This window comes from Scardinius erythrophthalmus, assembly GCF_964197995.2.
Source record: "Scardinius erythrophthalmus genome assembly, chromosome: 13".
NCBI lineage: Eukaryota > Metazoa > Chordata > Actinopteri > Cypriniformes > Leuciscidae > Scardinius > Scardinius erythrophthalmus.
This window is the reverse complement of record NC_138233.1, coordinates 12,922,316-12,942,115: the sequence shown is the minus strand read 5'-3', so window position 1 is coordinate 12,942,115 and position 19,800 is coordinate 12,922,316. Positions and strand designations below refer to the sequence as shown.

At 38.4% G+C, this 19,800-nt stretch overlaps 1 protein-coding gene across 1 annotated transcript in view; it reads left to right on the top strand.

Annotated features, from left to right (window-relative positions):
- The first annotated feature begins 392 nt into the window (after positions 1 to 392).
- Positions 393 to 19,800, top strand: part of lingo2 (leucine rich repeat and Ig domain containing 2) — a 303,604-nt gene continuing 284,196 nt past the window's right edge. Inside the window, exon 1 of the mRNA XM_081382888.1 lies at positions 393 to 983. The gene's annotated coding sequence lies outside the window, so the exon portion shown is untranslated. The remainder of the gene's footprint in view (positions 984 to 19,800) is intronic.

The window sequence follows — 19,800 nt, the reverse complement described above, 5'->3', positions numbered from 1 at the left end:
TCCTCAATCACTCTTGACAGCTGGCCAACACTGAATGGTGACCCTTCCGTCGGTGCAGCCAGAGTTGTCTCCTTGGAGGGGTTGGTGGTGTGCTTCCTCAGGAGACAGGAACAGCTGTGAAAAGCGTTCCCTTCATTATCACTCAGTCCTTTTTTGCCGTTATTTGCATTTTCTCCTTTGCATATGGAGCCACATGTTATTTCTGCTTAGGAAAGTAGGAAGCGATCCTTAATTTTTGACAACTCCAAACACAAATGCAGTAATTGTCAGACTCTTATGCAGTGAGAGAGTGAAAAAAGGGAGGGAGAGATGGATGGATGGAGGGGGTGGAAAGAACTGAGAGGGAGGGTGAGCGTGTGTGTGCATATGTGCAAGCTTGTGAGAGAGAGAGAGAGAGAGAGATCGCGCTATGTTCAATACTCTGAGCATCTAGACATTGTGCAGGGTGGGAGAAGAGACAATTAAATCCACAATCCAGAAAAAGAACTAACACACGGATTAAACACAGAAGGTTTGTGTGGATTGTGCGTGCAAGTCTGAAAGTTCTCCGGGATGCAAGCGCTCATGGAAGATGAGCTAAGTGGAGCGGTGCACGGCAGGATTCTTCGAGGTTGGAGCGCAGCTGCTTCCTACAGCCACTGACGGGAGGACCTTGCGCAAGAGGAGGAGAGCTGCCTCCGTTTCTGTCTCTCTCTCTCTCTCTCCCTCTTTTCTTTTTCAGTCTTGCAGAGATAGGCAGCATCCCTTAGACTCAACACTGAAAACAGAAGACGTTCAAGAAAAAAAAAATAACGGAGAAGAATAGGACGGGATTATAAAAGCAGGGAGTAATAAAGGGAAATCTGAAGCAAGGACCAAAAAAAGTGTTCGTCAGAAAGGCTCTCGTTTGTTGCTTTGCGAGGGCTAAACTGAAGAGATTTGGGTCGTGCATTGCTTTGCTTCAGCCAGTCTGTGGAGTATAGGATCACAAATAGCATTTCAAGGTAAGATGTTAGTCAAGTTCAATGTCTTGCATGTGCGACCAAGTACAATTCAGGTTTGAGAGAGCTGATGTTACTGTTCCAAAACGACTGCTGAAGAGGAAATGAGGGTGGAATGTAAGTCAGAGTTGTTTTTTGTGAACTATTAACATAAATTGTTCAGTTTAATGAAAGTTAAAGGCTTTGTGAATGTTACTCAGATGGTGCCGTGCAATTTAATTGATGCTTGGGTCTAGCGTTAAAAACATGATTTATTCCTTCGTACCTTGGTGGATATTACTGGGGTGTTGGGGGACAAAGGGCATAATTACAGAGCAAGACAGTTCTCATCTTGTCAGGATCCCCCATTCGTTGGAAATAGAGGTGAGGGGTTGGGAGGAGGGGGTTAACACCAGCAATATGTAATTTTGAGGGGGAACATATAAATCTACACTAAAGATGATCTCGCAACTTTAGAGTTGGTGACCAAATGATTGTTGTTGTCTCTTTTATTTTTCATGCACTCGATGTAATTACTTTTGCTGTCACTTCTCCCACGAGTTCAGCCGAGGCTTCTTCACACTAAGCAATTTGGTGGCTTTCTTCTGACCACTTTTTAGAAAGGAGGGGTGTGAAAAAGCAAACAGAGATTGAAGGTCTGATGAAGGGGGTTTGACAGCCTCATATCTGTGCTGCTGCTTGACGCAACTGAGGCCAGATGGAGAGGGGCAGAATATTAATGTTTTGTTTTTTTGGCAAACTGAAGGACTGGCATTCGGGTTTGGGCGTGAATGTCCCAGACCTTAGTGGAGGAGTGTGTGTGCACTCCCCTGACGGTAGTGGACAAGTGGCCCCCGTCCTTTGTCGAAGGGACTGAAATATTTATCATTGCATGCACATCCTGTCTGCACTGAAATATTTAATATAATTGAATAATAAATAACCTTGGCTATTGAAATTGGTCCCTCTGTTATCCTGTCCATAGTGATGATTCTGTCTGCTCATGTTACCAGTACTCTCATGACTTTGCCTGCAGATGAAACAGATTAGGTGGTCTGTTAATGTGAGGAGTTTACAGAGGAAGTATCTGAATATGACAGTGATTCTCATTATATGTCCATGTGAATGTTGGAGCAGAGAAAGGCATTGATTTTCACAGTTATCTGAATGCTTTGGAAATGTGATGAACAATCTATCTTGGCAGTTATACATGGCTGAATTCAATCGAATTGAGAAAGAAAAAGAAAAGCGAGAGGGCGGTGATGTCTGTGTGTTCTGTGTCTTTGATGTTTTATTAAGAGCTAACTGGGCAGAGTCGCACAGTCCTTGGATCTGCTGGTTTGTGTTTGAAGAGGCAGCTCAGAATTTTAGACGTTGTCTTGATTTACAGTTGCTTTTCTTAGCTTTTTTTTTTTTTTACACTCACAATCCTTATATATATATATATATATATATATATATATATATATATATATATATATATATATATATATATATATATATATATATATATATATAGGATATATATAATTAACTTTTCCATATATTGTTTTTTTTCCATTCAAACAATCATTAATTGTGATTTTGCAAACCATATAGCACAACAAATGTATAAATAGAGTAATTGCTATGCGACAGCAGTAGCATAGTCTGCCTGCCTGCTGTTATGAAACAGGCCTTCGAGGGTATTGGATGGAAATGAGAATGCACCGGCAGATGTAGTCACAGAAACAGCCTTTCGTTGCATTGCCAGGACCGCTTGTTCCCAGTGTAGCCAGATGCATCAACACATGTGCCATTGTGAGGAGGTTTGCCACTACATGAAGCTGAAGCTCAGCCAAGCCTGAAGGTGCTCTCATGGCCATCTCGATAACTTTGTATGTAAAATGTGTTGTTTGATGGTGGAAAAGATTGGGTAAGGGGATGATAAATGTCCTGTGAACCTGAATGTAGGAGGCAAGGTCACTGCAATGCACTCTGAATGCACAAAGATGCTTTGATTGTGTGTTTGATTGATTTTCTTTCAAATATTATTTCAAGTCCAAGGTATGTCGCTTCGCTCTGGATACGCATAGAATTACACTGGGTAATGAAAAGGTCTTTCTTTTCAGTGCACTCATAAACAAGTTGACACCGACTGGCATTGCAAACATGATGTCTCAATTGCATTCCTGTCTGACCAGATACACACTTCATGCAATTACACAAACACAGTTAAAAGAAGAGCTAAATAGCCAAAGTTGGTTTGCTGGTCTTATTCAGTTTAAGCTGGTTTATCTGGTCTCTTTGCATGGTCAAGCTGGTTTAGCCAGTCTGACAAGCTGTCAAGTACCTAAAACCACTCTAAAACCATCAAAACAGACCATCTTAGGCTGGTTTAGTAAATGTTTGGCAGGATGGACAACACATTACAAATGCGCAGTCTCATTATGCATGCATATCGTGCGTTTCTTTGGCGGTAAAAACCGTAGTACTCAAGGGGGTGATGGTTATCCTTCAAATGTCTGTATCATTAAACCAAATTTTCTATTACACAGACGAAGATTCATAAATATGAGTTTTATATGCTTTATATTACAGTTTGGCTGATGTTTTCATTTGGAGCGAATTATAATTTATTTATAGAACCTGTGACTTTGGTGTTGCTAGCGTCATACTATAAATAAATAAATAAATAAATATTCTGATTCAATAATACTCTGTTTCAGTATTTTACTTAAAAAAAATCAAGTTTAATAGAATGTGTTACTTGCTGTTTCTTCGTGAATTTTTCTAGCAATTTCTGAGTAAAAATTATTATTATTATTATTATTATTATTATTATTATTATTTATTTTATTTTATTTTTGTGATGCCTTTGAAAAAAAAAGTGTCCACATTCTAGGGCAACAAAAACATGTAATTTACATCAAAGGGAGACCAATGAGCTTAAATACAGTATGCAAACCTTCAGTAGTAATAGAGCTCTTGATACCTGAAAGAGATGATTCAGCCATTGTAACTATATTTATAGTGAGTCCATTAAGAGATGGAGAAAAAAAAAATCAATGCTCATTGTTCTGTCAACATTTGTTTTCTGTATTTTAGAGACCATGACCTTTAGCGGAGTGACTCTTACCTTCTCACGAGAGAGCTTGGATGACTCTGTCACAGGGCTTCAGATCATTAGTGCACATCAGGGTGATGTTATGTTGGCATGGCCACCACAAAAACAGTCATGCCTCTTCATTGCCGCCAGTCTAAATAACGGGGGAAAAAAAAATTCTAAATTGAGCACTGGCCCCATCTGCTATCTTTCAGTATTGTTGATTTGATCTCTAAGGCAAGTGTTGGCCATTGAATGACCGGAGAAATGTATTGCACATAGACCAATTTTAGCAGGGATTTGGCACTACTGCTACTCCTTTGATTATTACACTTACTGTATATCCCTCTGCTTTCTGTCAACATAAACATATAAATCAATGTATTTTTATAACACATCTGGATGGTATATACAAACAGATGGTGGCACTAATCCTCAAGGATCCCTAAAGTCTGCTGGAAAACAAGCTGGCACTATGCACATGACGTAAGCAAAGTTCTGCCAAATTTTGCAAAGCGTTTAAAAATACATTAGGTGATCTTCTTAAAAAGGACTTTTATGACATCCTGGTAAAACAGTGGTACAACTGCATTTATTTAAAAATTTTAAATTTAAATGTGTGTATAAAAATGTGTTAATATACACTGCTGTTTATTAATGTTTGTAAAACAGTAATATTGTGAAATATTATTACAATTTAAAATAACTCTTTTCAATACATTTTAAAATGTAATTTATTTGTGTGATTACCAAATCAGAATTTTCAGCAGCCGTTACTACTGTATTCAGTGTCACATAATCCTTCAGAAATCATGCTAATCATTTAGCACTTAAGAAACATTTGTTATGATCAATATAGAAGACAGTTTTTGTTGCTTCATATTTTGCTGAAACTGTAATAATGTTTATTTATATGCAAAAAATAAAACTCCAATAATAAATAAATAAATAAATAAATACAAATTTGGATACAATGATCAAGTTGAAATCCTTCGATCCCATTAAATTGTACTGATAGCTTTTGCTAAGTTTTTACAAAATTGTCCTTTCCAGTCTGTTACATTAATAATTCTGCATGTTGTTGGGCTTAAGCAGTTCATGGTAGGGCTGGGCAATTTGGCCAAACATATTATCACAATATTCTTTCCATATCATACAATATTGATATTTATCACAATATCCATTAACCATTAATGGGAAAGGAAATACTTTTCACATATTTATTAGACCTTGAATGAATGTAAACATGTAAACATCTTTGTTCACAATTTAACTCCACAGAGGAGCTACCCTTTAATTTAGGGCCCCATGAAATTTTTTATGATTTAAAATGCTATTTTGACAGGCCTACAGCGCCTGTCTGAAATGAATTGCTCCATTACCATGACTGAATTTCAGGTCTGGAGGCTTCCTAAAGCTCAGCGATTGTACACACTGGAACAATGGCATCGATTTTACCATATCTATCCAAGCGTGAGTCCGATAATGAAACATTGGAAGAACTAGTTACTCAACCCGAAGTTCCGAACCTCCATCGCAAGGACGACTTAAAGGGGTGGTTCAGGATTTTCAACATCGGACCTCATTTTCAAGTGAGCCTGTTTGTCATTCATCAGTGGAGACCGTTTTCAAAAAAATTCATCCAGTCCTTACTTTTGGATAGTTCGCTGGTGCTAGGCTAGCGCGAGTCAACGGTAGATGCGTTAGCCTGCCATTAATAACTGTTTTACCCACTCCACAGTACACCAAAAGCAAATCAATTATAACGCCAGACTACCGATATAAATGTCTGTTGAGAGAATAATGTTAGAAATCAAACTACCCTTTCATCGCATTGCAATAGTTATACTTTGTTCCCTGTGTTTATTAGCACAGTCTACAGCAGCGGCGGAGTGATATTAATTTACCTAGGCAACCAAGACTACTACTAGCTAGCTAGACGTCCCGACTGTAGTGCGCTTCTTTTCTGTGTTTACTTTTCGGCGCAGTACAAACCGGAGCAAAGTAAAATTCCGCCACTGCTGAGAAACTAGTTCCTGTAAATGTAATGCGATCATTGAGACGCAAGTGTAGTTTGAATTCTAACATTATTCTCTCAACAGACATTTACATCGATAGTCTGGCGTTATATAATTGATTTGCTTTTGGTGTACTGTGGAGTGGGTAAAACTGTTTTTAATGGCAGGCTAACGCATCTACCATTGACTCGCGCTAGCCTAGCACCAGCGAACTATCCAAAAGTAAGGACTGGATGAATTTTTTTGAAAACGGTCTCCACTGATGAATGACAAACAGGCTCACTTGAAAATGAGGTCCGATGTTGAAAATCCTGAACCACCCCTTTAAGCAGAACGTTTGAGGGCCGGTCAAAGTAGACTTTGTTCTTGGGCGGGAATTATGCAAATGTCTTACCCAGTGACAAAGTGGGATTCAAATTCCTGACGACTCGTTTAGGCTGTTCAGAGTCGGCGTGTATTTGATGGTAGTTTTTCCTCAAATGAAACAAAGTTTGTGAAGTGACTCTCAAGGCAGCTCTGGAGATAAAGTTCATGTCCTCATATTTCGAGACAGCAGACGCTGAAAACACAGTGAGCGTCACATGTGTGCGAGTTTGTGTATCAGATGAAACCACGCCGTTCTTTCACACAGAGACACAGAAATCACTTATTAGCGACATGCACTGGCTGTTTATGATATTGTTTATTGCCCAGCTTTACTTCATGCTAATATTTTTTTACGCTAACCAATTCTGGTACAGTGTTGGGTCTCCCCTTGATGTCTAATCTAAAATGTGGGTTCTAAAGCAAAACATTAAGAATTGCTGTTTTAAACAACGCTGAAGCATTGTGAAGCATTTGTTTCTTTGTGATAAAGCTCTCATGGATAAATTGTGCACTTCCCTTCTTTTTTTCTTTTCTGCATTTCTCTTTGTCAGTCCTGTATTGCCTCATGCTGTATAATGAAGACCTTAAGAAGTCAAAGAGTTTCAATTAAATGACATACAGAGTCTGCCAAGTCTTCCAGGGTCTGTTCCAAACTGAAACGTGTAGCCTGTAGCAATGCTAACTTAAGAGGACGTCTTCCATCCTGTTTCAGCCCCAGCCCTGTGATGTGAGGGGTGCTTAGGGGAACGGATGGTGTGGCATGACAGGGCTCGATGGTTGTTACACAGCCTGAGAAGAGTGTAGTGAAGGGTGGAGGGCAATGTTAGCAGGTGCTCAGGGGAATGAATGGACGCCACTGGCTCTAGAGGGGTGGATTAGGACAGATGACCATGACACCCATCTTGCCTTTGCAGTCAAACTTTGCAACCTTGGAGCTGGTGAAAACAAGCCACCTCAAGCTAAAGTGGAACTGAGCTTTTGAGTCTGAGTTGGCACCAAGCATTAGCGAGGGTTGATATGGGTGACACAATGGAGAAGAACTGAAGAATAACAGGGTATTTTAGCTGTAGGTGAGGAGAGGAGGGGAGAGAATCTAAGGAGGAAGTCAGTCTGCCTCGGGTTCAGCTGCATAAAGAGGGCTCTCGTCTGACCTTCACCTAAGGTCCTTTGCCTTCTGTTTCAATCTGATTCAATGTTTCAGAGTTGATGTACGGTTTTAAACCTTTTAAAAAACAAATAACACTTTCCATTGAAAAAAATTAAATAAAAGAAACAATTTTGTTTAAATAATATTTTCACTATAGGGATGCACTGATATGAACGTTTTGGCCTACTGACAATCGATAATTCGTTATATTTGAAAGCAGATATCTGACATATTGGTCGATATATCTAAATCCAAATTTTTTCTATAATATTTGAGAGCCTAATTACAAAAACAAAAGTCTCACCATTAAAATCCATGTCACAAGCACACAATTATAATGTTCTCGTTGTAATTTTGTGTAGCCTATATGACAGACTTGCACTGTACATGTTGCACTTAACTGTATTTTCCTTTTTTAAGTGATTCCTAATCATATTTCAAGAAATTTAAAACGATCATGGCGAACAGTGCACATCTGAAGTGTCTCAGCTGAAGGAAATAATCCATTATTTATCAGCTTTAATATATCGGCAACGTTTTCTTATCGGGAACGATAACATTAAAAATGAATATTGCCAGATACTGATATGGTGGCCGATATATCGTGCATCCCTAATTTTCAGCACATACTGTCTAGATTTACTGACTGCAGAAATTATTGTGGGTTTTTATTTTTCCCTTTTTTATTTCAAAGTTGTTATTTTTATAGTAAGTAAATTAAATTAAATGTTGACTAACATAAAAAAATTCTATTAAAGCTAATTTAACTTTTGTGAATGGTGAAAATAAGTTGTAAAAAGCCCCCCAAAAAAATATTGACCTACATTAAGCAACTCTGGCTTATGTCTAAAAATAAAATATATTGATTAAGTGCAAGGGTTATGAAGAAGAGGAAGCACCGGCATAGTTCAATCATTCCAAAAACAAACAAGCAATAAATAAGTGAATATATACATAAATAAACTTGATTGAAACATTGGAAGTTGATGGATCCATTTTTTTGGAGATTTTAAAAGCAGTTACTTGATTTATTATTTAAGCTGTACAGTAATTCTGAACATACTGTATCAATGTAGTACTTGTAAATGTAATTTTAAACAGAAAAGATTAGTGGTTTTATTTCACATTAAATCATGTTAACGCATATTTTTGTGTCTTTAAGCTATACTATTTAAAAGGGTATTTTAAAGGGATAGTCTGACCAAAATATTTTGTCATCATTTACTCACCCTGTATATAGTTCCAAACCTATATACACTTCTTTCTTCTGCTGAACACAAGTAGCCTATATTTTGAAGAATGTTGATGACCAAATAGTTTCGGTATTCCGAAGGTTTTCAGTTTCATACAATTAAAAATAAAATAATATGGGTAGGTTAAGGGGTTGGATCAGTGCAATGGGACAGAATATACAGTTTGTACAGTATAAAAACCATTACATTTATGAATGTCCCCATTTAGATGGCTAAGTAAATGTGTGTGTGTGTGTGTGTGTGTGTGTGTGTGTGTGTGTGTGTGTGTGTGTGTGTGTGTGTGTGTGTGTGTGTGTGTGTGTGTGTGTGTGTGTGTGTGTGTGTGTGTGTGTGTGTGTGTGTGTGTGTGTGTGTGTGTGTGTGTGTGTGTGTGTGTGTGTCACAGAAGAAAGTCATATAGGTTTGCAATGACATGGAGGTGACTAACTTATTACATTTTTGTGTGGACTATCCACTTCCACTTTCGTCACTTCCATTGTAAGTATTGTAATCTCATTGTAAAACAGATTATTATTATTTATTTTATTTTTTTCAGAAAAAAAAAATACAAATCAAAATAAATAATTGTGGGGATCACTGCGATAAGTGCTGTCCATCACATTTAATTTCTATTTAACCTGGACTATTGCTTTAAAAATACACTGTCTGCTTTAACATAGATCTTGTCGTGCCCTAAATATCTAAACCCATTTTCTCTAAGCAGAGAATCAGAACATGGTTTGTGAATGCTATGCTGCATGGTTAGCGAGAATGCAAACAGACACGGCTGTCTACACCTTCACTGGCTTGATAATTACATTTCTACATTGAGAGAGAGAGAGAGTGAGAGAGAGAGAGAGTCAGAGTCAGAGTCAGATTCTCATGGCAGATGCACATTCATGATGCTTGTAACAAGGGCCCAAAATGCAATTAGTTGAAAATGGACCATAAAGCAGCACCCCTCCATGTTTAGATGTAATATTGGCTAATATGCCTAAACTCCTTCAATTAACCAATCCATAATGATGTTGTTTGCGATAGTAGATGCATTTCATTAATAGGGAAGTAATTATTGACACTTATCATTTGAAACAAATGATGGCAATTGGGGCTTTGACACGGTCATTCCTCCTGTTGGGTTGAAAGCATACCATAAAAATTGGCAAGTTTAATACCTTTTTGGCACAAGCATGAATATGATACAAATTCTACCAAATAAAATGCTTGAAGATTATTAAACGGATCTCAAATTAAATAAATGTTATGTTTTTATGTACCTTATTTTTGTTTAGCCTTTATCTATTTACATAAATGTTAATGTAAAAAAAAAAATATTTAATGAATGATAAAAGGATAAATAATTTAATTATAAAAGACATGTTTGTGGGATGTATATTTTAAATGAAATAGAGAAACATCTTTAAAAAAAAAGGAAATGCAATAGAGTAACATCTTAGTTTGGATGCACTTTTGTTCGGTCACAGATAATTGTGTTTGAAACAAACAGTACTGATATAAATAAGACAATGGCATTGCTGCATCTTAAGCATGTTTGGTTACAAATTAACTACTGGTGCATACAGTACCAGTCAAAAGTTTGGAAATATTACAATGTTACTGAAAAGTCTCTAATGCTCACCAAGGCTGCATTTCTTTGATAAAAATACAAAAAAAAAAAAAAACTAAAAAAAAAACAGTAATATAAAATATTACAATTTAAAATAATTGTTTTCTATTTAAAAAAAAAATTAAAAATGTATTTTGTTTCTGTAATGGCAAAGCTGAATTTTCAGCATCATTACTCCAGTCTCCAGTCAGTGTCAGATGGTCATTCAGAAATCATTATAATATGCTGATTTGCTCAAGAAACATTTATTGTTATTATTATCAATTTTGCTGCTTAACATTTTTGTGGAAACAACCTTTCAAACATTTGTGGTAAGATTTAAAGAAAATAAATTACTTTTATTCATCAAGGGTAAATTAAATTGATCAAAAGTGACAGTAAAGACATTACTAATGTTACAAAAAATATAGTTAATAAATGCTTCGATACATTTAATAAATACATTTAATAAATGCAAATAAATGCTGTTCATTGAACTTTCTATTTATTAAAGAATCATGGAAAAAGAGAACCATTTCCATAAAAAAATATTAAGTATCATAATTGTTTTCAAAATTGTTAAATGTTTCGGAGTATTACAATTCTCATTAGTAGCTAAAGGCATAATTAAATTTGCCAGAATATTTAATAAACAATCACGCAAGGGGCAAAGATGCGTACAACTTTATGAATGGTGGGCGTTCTAATTCTGTACAAATCAGACAAGCTTTCTGTGGAGCTGTGTGTGTGTGTGTAGATTCGGCGTGGGCTTGGTCATTGGATTTGTTAGTATCAGCTGTTCTGGAGTAGTCTGATGAACGTTCTCTCTTACTTCACCTCCTTGGTGAGCCTTTTATTTAGGTTATTGACTGGCTTGTGCTTCAGAGGCCAGGAAACTGCTGCATTTGTTCTATTAGGGCACAAGACTCATCCATACAGTTAACAATTTAAGCTGAGACATGGCATAGACCAACTGACTAGGGGATGGGGATATTGAGTCTTACTCAGCAGAGAGGATTACAAATACTGAGTTTTGGTGCTAATGCAATAATGAAACAATGGAGTTTATATACTGAACATGAAAACGACATTTTTATTGGTTTGATGCCTCATAAAAATTGTGTCTAGCTTTTTAAACTTAATTAAATTCAATTGAATCTGTTCAATCAACAAGTCACTCCCTTATCTATTCAGTTATGCACAGCGTAGAGTTCACGTAGGCACTTCAGACGACATACTCTGCTGAGAGATGTTTAACTAGGGACAAGAGTGGCGTGTTAAATTTGAAAAATGGCTTGTTTAGAGAAAGCCTTCCTGAGGGAGGTTGTGAAGATGTCATTCCATTCCAGCTCAAGCACCTTCAGAAACACTTAGGTTAATGTTTGCCAACCTTTGATTTGACTGCATATTTGTTGTCATTCATGCCAAAAAAAAAGAGGGTCAGTTTTGGATGAATGGAGCAAAATTGAGGGTTGGCAAACCCATATTAGATCATACAAAACATACAAACCCACAGAGATCAGTGGTACGCAACAGTGTACTGCATTATCAAAGTGCACAGGCTGTTTCATGACAGAGCATTCTTGCTGTTTTTTAACTTGCTGGATTAGATGCGCTCTGGATGTTAATATGCCATTCGAGAGGCTTGGGAACAAAGCCACAGCATCTAAATGATGACCTTTACCTCAGCTCGAACAAGCAGTGCTCCCATTGTCAACATGTGTAATTTTTACCCTTGGATGTCAGTGTAGCACGGAATTATAAATCAATGAGGGCTGCATTACTGAGGATCCCCAGGCCCCTGGGTCTAGCCGGGGATAGAATCATAGGTGGTGGGGGTCGGACGGAAGAGGATGTGAGGGAATGTGGCAGGGAAAGACTTCCTGGGGATGCTGTTGTTGTGTCCAGCTCAAAAAGCTGTGGTCCACCCTGGCAGGCATCCAGAGGGGAGCAAGGAAGAAAGAGGCTCTTATCAAGCTCTTACAGAAAGAGAACAGCTATTCAGTGTGTTTATGGGCATAAGTGTGTGTGTGAATTTGCAATCTGCTAAATTTTAATAAAAGCCATAGCTGTGTATTCAGATAGATTTTTTGCAACAAATAAGCTGCAAGAATTTTATTTCACTACCAGTTACTTTTTGGAGGGCTCTTTAGAGCTTGAAAGGGATTTACTGTTTGCTGCCTTTCACATCACAGTTCAGGTGATTGATTTAGAAAACTAGATCAAAGATGGCAATAGGCAGAGCCATTGAGATAAATAGGGATGCTAATGGATAGGCTTCTCCAAGAATTATACTGTAGACCTCCTTGGTCTTGACAAACAGCAATGGATATTATAGAACCAAGAAACATTCATCACATCATAAACACCTTAAAGGACATACAATAAAATAAGTCTATTTAATACTTCAGAAATATTTGTTTACATTTAAGAGAAAAAGAGGACTTAAGTTTGCCACTGGGGCAGTACCATGAAAGATATACCTTATCTGCCCCTAAAGAGTGCATATTCATAACTAATGTACTAATATGCAGCCTTTAAGGGTAGATGTTGAAAGTAAAAAAATGAAACGAATATATATATTTTGAAACAACTACAGAAACATTCAACTATACCCTGCAAATGACAGCAGGAGAACATCTTAGACTAGGTGATTTGGACATGTCAAACAGGGCTGTATCTTAATGCATGTGGTGTTCAACCAAAGCTGCTCAAAGTATAAAGTGAGGAAACAGATTATTAAGATGAATAAATAACAGATTATTCATCAAAAAGACTGTTCAACCCCAGGACACCTTACTTCTACCCTCCACGTTATCCTCTGGGTCGATGTACAAGGAGAAATGTCTGGTTATGTGCATGATTTATGACAGATTATATCGGCCTGATTCAGTTACAAGACTTTTGTGCATTTGAGTACAGCATAAATGCTTCTGTAAATAGTGTTGTTGATGTGTGACTTTTTCCTTCTATTTTGAAATGCTTCGACTTGATTTCCTATCATGTATTGCTGGTTGTATGTATTCTTTACCTCATTCTTTTGAGAATTATAATCACTTTTACATCTATTTCTTGTCTTACCTTAGTAAGCCTATACCTTATTTAGACTAGCACAGACCGTAGCCGGTGGTTCCCTCCCTAATATAAATCTTGTGGCAAATAGTCCGGGTTTGAATACTAGACGAAGTGTTACATAGTGGCGCCAGAACAGGGACCTGCAGGCATTTATAATCTCTTGTGTTCAGTGTAGATTTCAGATATTTCAGTATGGCAAGTGAGGCTGCTCTGGGAGAGGATGAATATGGTCCTGAACTGGATTTCTCATCTGAGACATTTATTACCCGAAGAGACCTGTTGGGTGAGTTAATGCACACATTCAGCAACTTGTACATTGATTCAGGAGAAGAGGAGGAAAAGGAAATTATCTTAGATGATGTGCAGGAAATGTTTCCACCTCCACCCCCACTTGAATGGGAAAGTGAGCTGCTTTGACTGCTGTACTCAAAGGTACCACTAAAGTTGGAAGCAGTTTCAAGAAGTCTTCTTGCAGTCCTTCTTAAGTGAAGACTATGAAGACGTAACTATTAGAAGTTTGCAAGAAAGGGGTGAAGGAATGTATTTGGGACTTTGCTTACCGGTAATGAGTGTTATGTATGAAATGGAGAAGTGGAATGAGTGAGAGAAACATTGTCCAGTCTATCCTAAGAAACTGTAACCCTCGTCTAGCTAGTGTGTTAAGAGGGGCCATGAAGGATGTTGCTGAACTATTAACCCTCTCGGGATGGATTGGGCGGTACCGCCCAAAATGGCATCCTTTTACAAATGTGTAATTATCAAACTATTAATGATAGAGAGATGCGGTCTTTTTTGCCGTCTTCCTCAGATTCTGCTGAAAACTATGGTGTATGGTATGTACACACTTACTTGTTGCGTAATACCACTGCGTATAAGGCCAATGAAATCGATGTTGTTAGGAATATTCCACACGCAAAGACCAATGGAAAAATTGCCGCTGGGAGGAATATTTTTCTTACCCAATCAGAAGAAGGTTACCATGACTTATTCTAGCTAATCAGAGGACTATGTAGCCTTCAAGAGGTGGTACTATAGTAAGTGATATGATGCAAACAGCCGCGTCAAGTGGAGGAGACAGAGAGCGAACGGAGCAGCGTATTACACACAGAGATTTATATGAGAGAGAGACAGAACGATTATAATATTTATATTTATTAGCAATTTTTAATATTTATAGCATATTAGCAATTATATCATTATTATTTTATAGTTTTAGCACTTGTATGAAGGCAAGCAGTAAAAGATTTACCTCAGAACAAGCTCTGGAACAATTACTGGAAAGTGACAAGGAGAAATCCGAAGCTGACAGCTTTTTGAAAAAAACGCTGTATATAAAGTTCAGCTTAGTCCCCCAAGGACTGGCACACAAATCAAAAGGGATCTTGAAGAGTCTAAAAGGTATTGGAGTCAAGATAATACTGACCAAAATAAGAAAGTTCAATCAGCTCGCTGTCTCCAAGTAGGACCTTGTCATACCAGTACAAGCATAGTCCAACCTTCCCATAATTCAGCCATAACTGGAGTCAAGACTGTCACCATCCCTATTATTTTACAAGATCAATACTGTACAGCGATGGTAGATACTGGTAGCACATTCTCTCTCATTAAAAAGTCAACCTGGGAACAGATTAGCAAGAACGAGTCATATCAGCCCTGTGGTCAAGCATTTATTCTCGCCAATGGACAGCAGCAGACTGCACTTGGAAGTGTGAGATCCAATGATGTAAGATGGAGCTAACGTTATACATGATGACGTTATATATAATGAGTGATGCGGATTTGATTCTGCCAGTCATCCTAGGGATGGACTTCCTGATGGATTCTGGATTGACTTTAGACTTTCAGAGATCACAATACATCATACCTGCCAGAGAAGGAAGAGCTGAAGAAACTTTCCCTTTCTTGCCACATGGATCCCAAGCGACAGTACATTTTTTATATAGCCGTACCCATCCCTCCTACATCCAAGGAAACCCAGTTGACCATCCAAAAACTGTCTCACCAGGCTAATATTAGTGCTCAATTCAGAACCCAATTGGAAAAGTTAATGTTGCAATGGCCCGCAGTATGCACGTCCATATAAAGTATCTCTAGACAAGCAGCAGTTCATTGAATCTGAAATCAATAATCTGCTAACAACGAAGATTGTCAGGCCATCAGCTTCTCTAAGGGCAGCACCTGTCGTAGTAGTGCCTAAGAAGGATGGTAGTTCAAGATTGTGTGTGGGATCGGGGTTTGAATGCTAAAACTTACCTCGATGCATACCCTATGCCATAAATCCAAGATATTCTGGAATCCTTGCATGGTGCCACAATATTCAGTACACTTGACCTAAAAAGTGGATACTGGCAGGTGGAAATGGCGCCTGACAGCATCCAGAAAACTGCCATTGTCACTTCGTCTGGGTTATACAAATGGTGTTGTGGTGTTCTCCAAGAATGAGGAAGAACATCTTTGCCATCTAGAGCAAGTTTTCCATTGTCTCCATAAAGCTGTTCTAACCCTCAACCTGAACAAGTGTAATTTCATGCAACAAACTCTCACCATCTTAGGGCACATTATGTCAAGCAGTGGAATAAAAACAGATCCAGCAAAAGTGGATGCAGTCGCTTCTTTTCCAAGCCCTCAGTCAATCAAAGTCATGCAACAATTCCTAGGACTCGCTGGTTGGTACCACCGCTATATTTCTCATTTCTCTGAGAAAGCTGCCCCACTTCATGCACTGAAACAAAAAATTATCCACTTGGTTATGGCCAGAACAATGTCAACATGCATTCAACACAATAAAACAGGATTTAACCCATGCACCAGTGTTGACACCCCCAGATTTCAGTAACCCTTTCACAGTGCAAATAGATGCTAGTGAGGTTGGGTTAGGTGCGGTGCTTACTCAGGAAACAGCAGGTGAAGAAAAGGTCATTGCATATGCTTCACATTTATTACGATGAGCAGAGAAAGCGTACTCTGTTTCTGAAAAGGAATGTTTAGCTGTAATCTGGGCTGTAGAAAAGTGGAGGCCATATTTGGAGGGACGACCATTTACAGTTATAATGGACCATTCAGCACTGACATGGGTCTTTCAGCAACCAAAGCCATCATCACGCCTCACATGTTGGACATTGAGATTACAAGGCTTTCACTTCACAAAGTATCGTAAAGGTCAATGCAATGTAGTGCCTGACATATTGTCCAGAGTGCATAACCACCATACTCCTCAGGAAATGATTGCAGTAATCAAAGCCACCAATGTATTACCAAGCAACTTGGAAGTGGATCTAGCACAAATTGCCACAGATCAACAAAAAGATCCAGAGTTACAAGAACTGATTCAAGAGGCACAGTCCAATGAAGTTGCTGATACTACCCGCATCCACTACATGATGCAGAATGGTTTTCTGTTTCGTAGTCTACCAAAAGGACAACAAGGACAAAAACTCTAACTGATGATCCCGTCAAATCAACGTGAAGTTCTGTTACACTACACACGACAGTCCCCTTAGTGGACACCTGGACACTATTACTTGATATTGCATATTTGCCTAATGTGAGAATGTCACATGTCAAAAATACAAACCCGCAATAACCAAGTTGTCTGGTCATCTCCAATCAACGCCTGTCGTCGAACCTGGGTATATGTTATGAATGGACTGAATGGGTCCTTTCCCTAAGAGCAGTAAACAAAATGAATACCTCCTTGTGGTTGTTGACTATTGCTTTAAATGGATAGAAATGTTTCCATTGCATACAACGAAGACACTGCAAATAGCTTGGATTCTTGTGGAGGAGATTTTCACCAGATGCGGCACACCTACATACTTGGTGTCGGATAGAGGGGTACAATTCACATCTCAATTACTCAGTACAGTCTGCAAGCAATGGGGGGTTATTCAAAATTTGACAACTGCTTACCCCCCACAAACCAACCTTACAGAAAGAGTTAATCGCAACCTCAAAACAATGATTGCTTCTTATGTCGGTGACCAACATCGACTACAGGACAAGTGGATAGCAGAGTTTTGTTTTGCTCTTAACACTGCATGGCATGAAAGCACAGGTTTCACCCCTGCATAGGTTGCATTAGGACGAAAATTGAAAGGACCCATAGAAAGAGCCATCCATAAACCCCCTGATCCAGATAACCCACTATACGCTCTTCTCGTCAGACAACAGCAACTCATCAACTTGGTGAAAGCTAACGTTGAACAAGCCCAAGAAAAACAGCAAAGGTACTATAATCATTGACATAAACCAGTTCAGTTTTTGGTGGGAGATGTGGTTTGGGTCCAGACCCATTCTCTTTCCAGAGCAGACGAAGAGTATATGGCTAAGTTAGCAGCAAAATAGACAATTCCCTGCCAAGGTGGTAAAAGTACTTGGACCTGTTAATTGTTCTTTGAGGTACATTGACAATCCTGATATTGTGGAAACTTTACATGTACAAAATCTGAAGCCATGTTATGGTTATAGCCAACCTTCTACTGAGGGGGAGGGTATGACCTGTCACATTAGTTTCCCTTTGGTATGTAAAGCTACTACCTGACACTATGGGGAGGTAGTGTGCTTATTGCTCTAGGATATCAGTAAGGTAATGATAGGAGTTAGATTTGTTTGGGGCTAACAGCATGGTGGATGGTGTCTGTGTGCCACTCTTATGGTGCGTTCACACCGGACGCGAATAGCACATCAGGCGTGAGTGATTTCAATGTTAAGTCAATGCAAAGACACGTTACGCGCGTAAAAAATTCCTGTGGCGCGAATGAGGCGTAGAGCGCGGCCCGGTAGACGCGAATGGCGCGAATTGAGCGTCTGGCGCATTAAGTGTGAATTATTTTATGTAGTTTTATGTCTGCCGCCCGAGTTGAAAAATCTGAACTTCTGCATCAATTCGTGTCGCGTTAACCAATCAGGAGCCTGCTTGATGCTGTCACGTGGTGAAGTAAAAACAAAGTAAATCTTTTATCACATAAAAACTTGATTTCAACATACAAGACATATTCATTTTGTATTGAATGCTATTTATTCCATATCTAAAATAAATCCAGATTATATGAAACATTATTATTCTAATGTAAAGACAACCAATATACTTTAGTGTATAAGAATAGTTTGCGTCTGGACAGTGTTGTGTGAGAAAATGAAAAAAAAAAAAAAAACACAGGACAGGTTAATTACTTTTGGAGGCTGGCTCCATTTATCATCAATACAAAAATAAATTACAGATTATGTGGGTGAGGGCGAGGGTGATCCTCGCTCCGATGCGGGACAACAGGTCATTAAACTGCCGCTGTTCTGCTCTCCAGAGCATATACAGAGCGGTGACTCTCTCGATAAATGATCGATCAACATCAGACATCTTGTAAAAAGATGACCGCCAACGGGTTTTGAAACTTTTGCCTCTGACGCGCGTAAATTTCGCTTCAAAATTTTGTTTTTATGCACGTCAATTTCGCTCTTGATGCGCGAATGGACACAAAGTGGTCAAGCGTATAACTAGACGCGGCAGACGCGCATTTGACGCACTGTTCGCGTCCGGTGTGAACGCACAGTTAGAGTCCAGACTAGGATTCTATGAGATTTTCTGCTCAGTCATTAAGGACTCTTTAGTCCTTCCTGATAATATCCAGGAGGATTTTTCATCAAAAAGACTGTTTAATGTTTGACACCTTACTTCTACCCTCCTTGTGATCCTCTGGGTTGATGTACAAGGAGAAAAGTCTGGTTACGCGCATGATTTATGACGTATTATATCGGCCTGATTCAGGGCACTTCGTTACAAGACTTTCAAAGACTTAAGGTGCGGTCACATTTATTGTTGCTCTGTGAAATCCAGCCATTCCAATAGGCATCTGTGCAATTGGGAGATTCACATGAAGGCGATTAAAGTTCCTCACAGAGATTTCACTTATGTTCAAGTTGGTCACACAAATTTGCCGGGCCTACCAACAGAAAGCTTACCAAATGATCTCGCTTTCTTCATTTGGCAGTGAAACTAGCTCAGCAGCTTACTAAATTAGGTTTGGTATACTCTTAGATAAATATTTAAATATGTATTTGATAATTATTGCGTTTTATCTTTTATGTATTAGCTTTTTCCTCTAATTATTATATTTTGTTGTTTTCTCTTTTTCCCCTCAGCGGTTTACCTACCACCTTTTTCTACCTTTCCACCAAAACTGTTTTCCGTTTTAACACCATTTAACCTCATGCACTTTTAAAAGGATATGTGTTACTATGTAAAACAATTATTTTGTACATTTTAAGTGCAAAGTCTTACTTGCTCTTGAATATGTATCTCACCAACTGCAGCCAAAT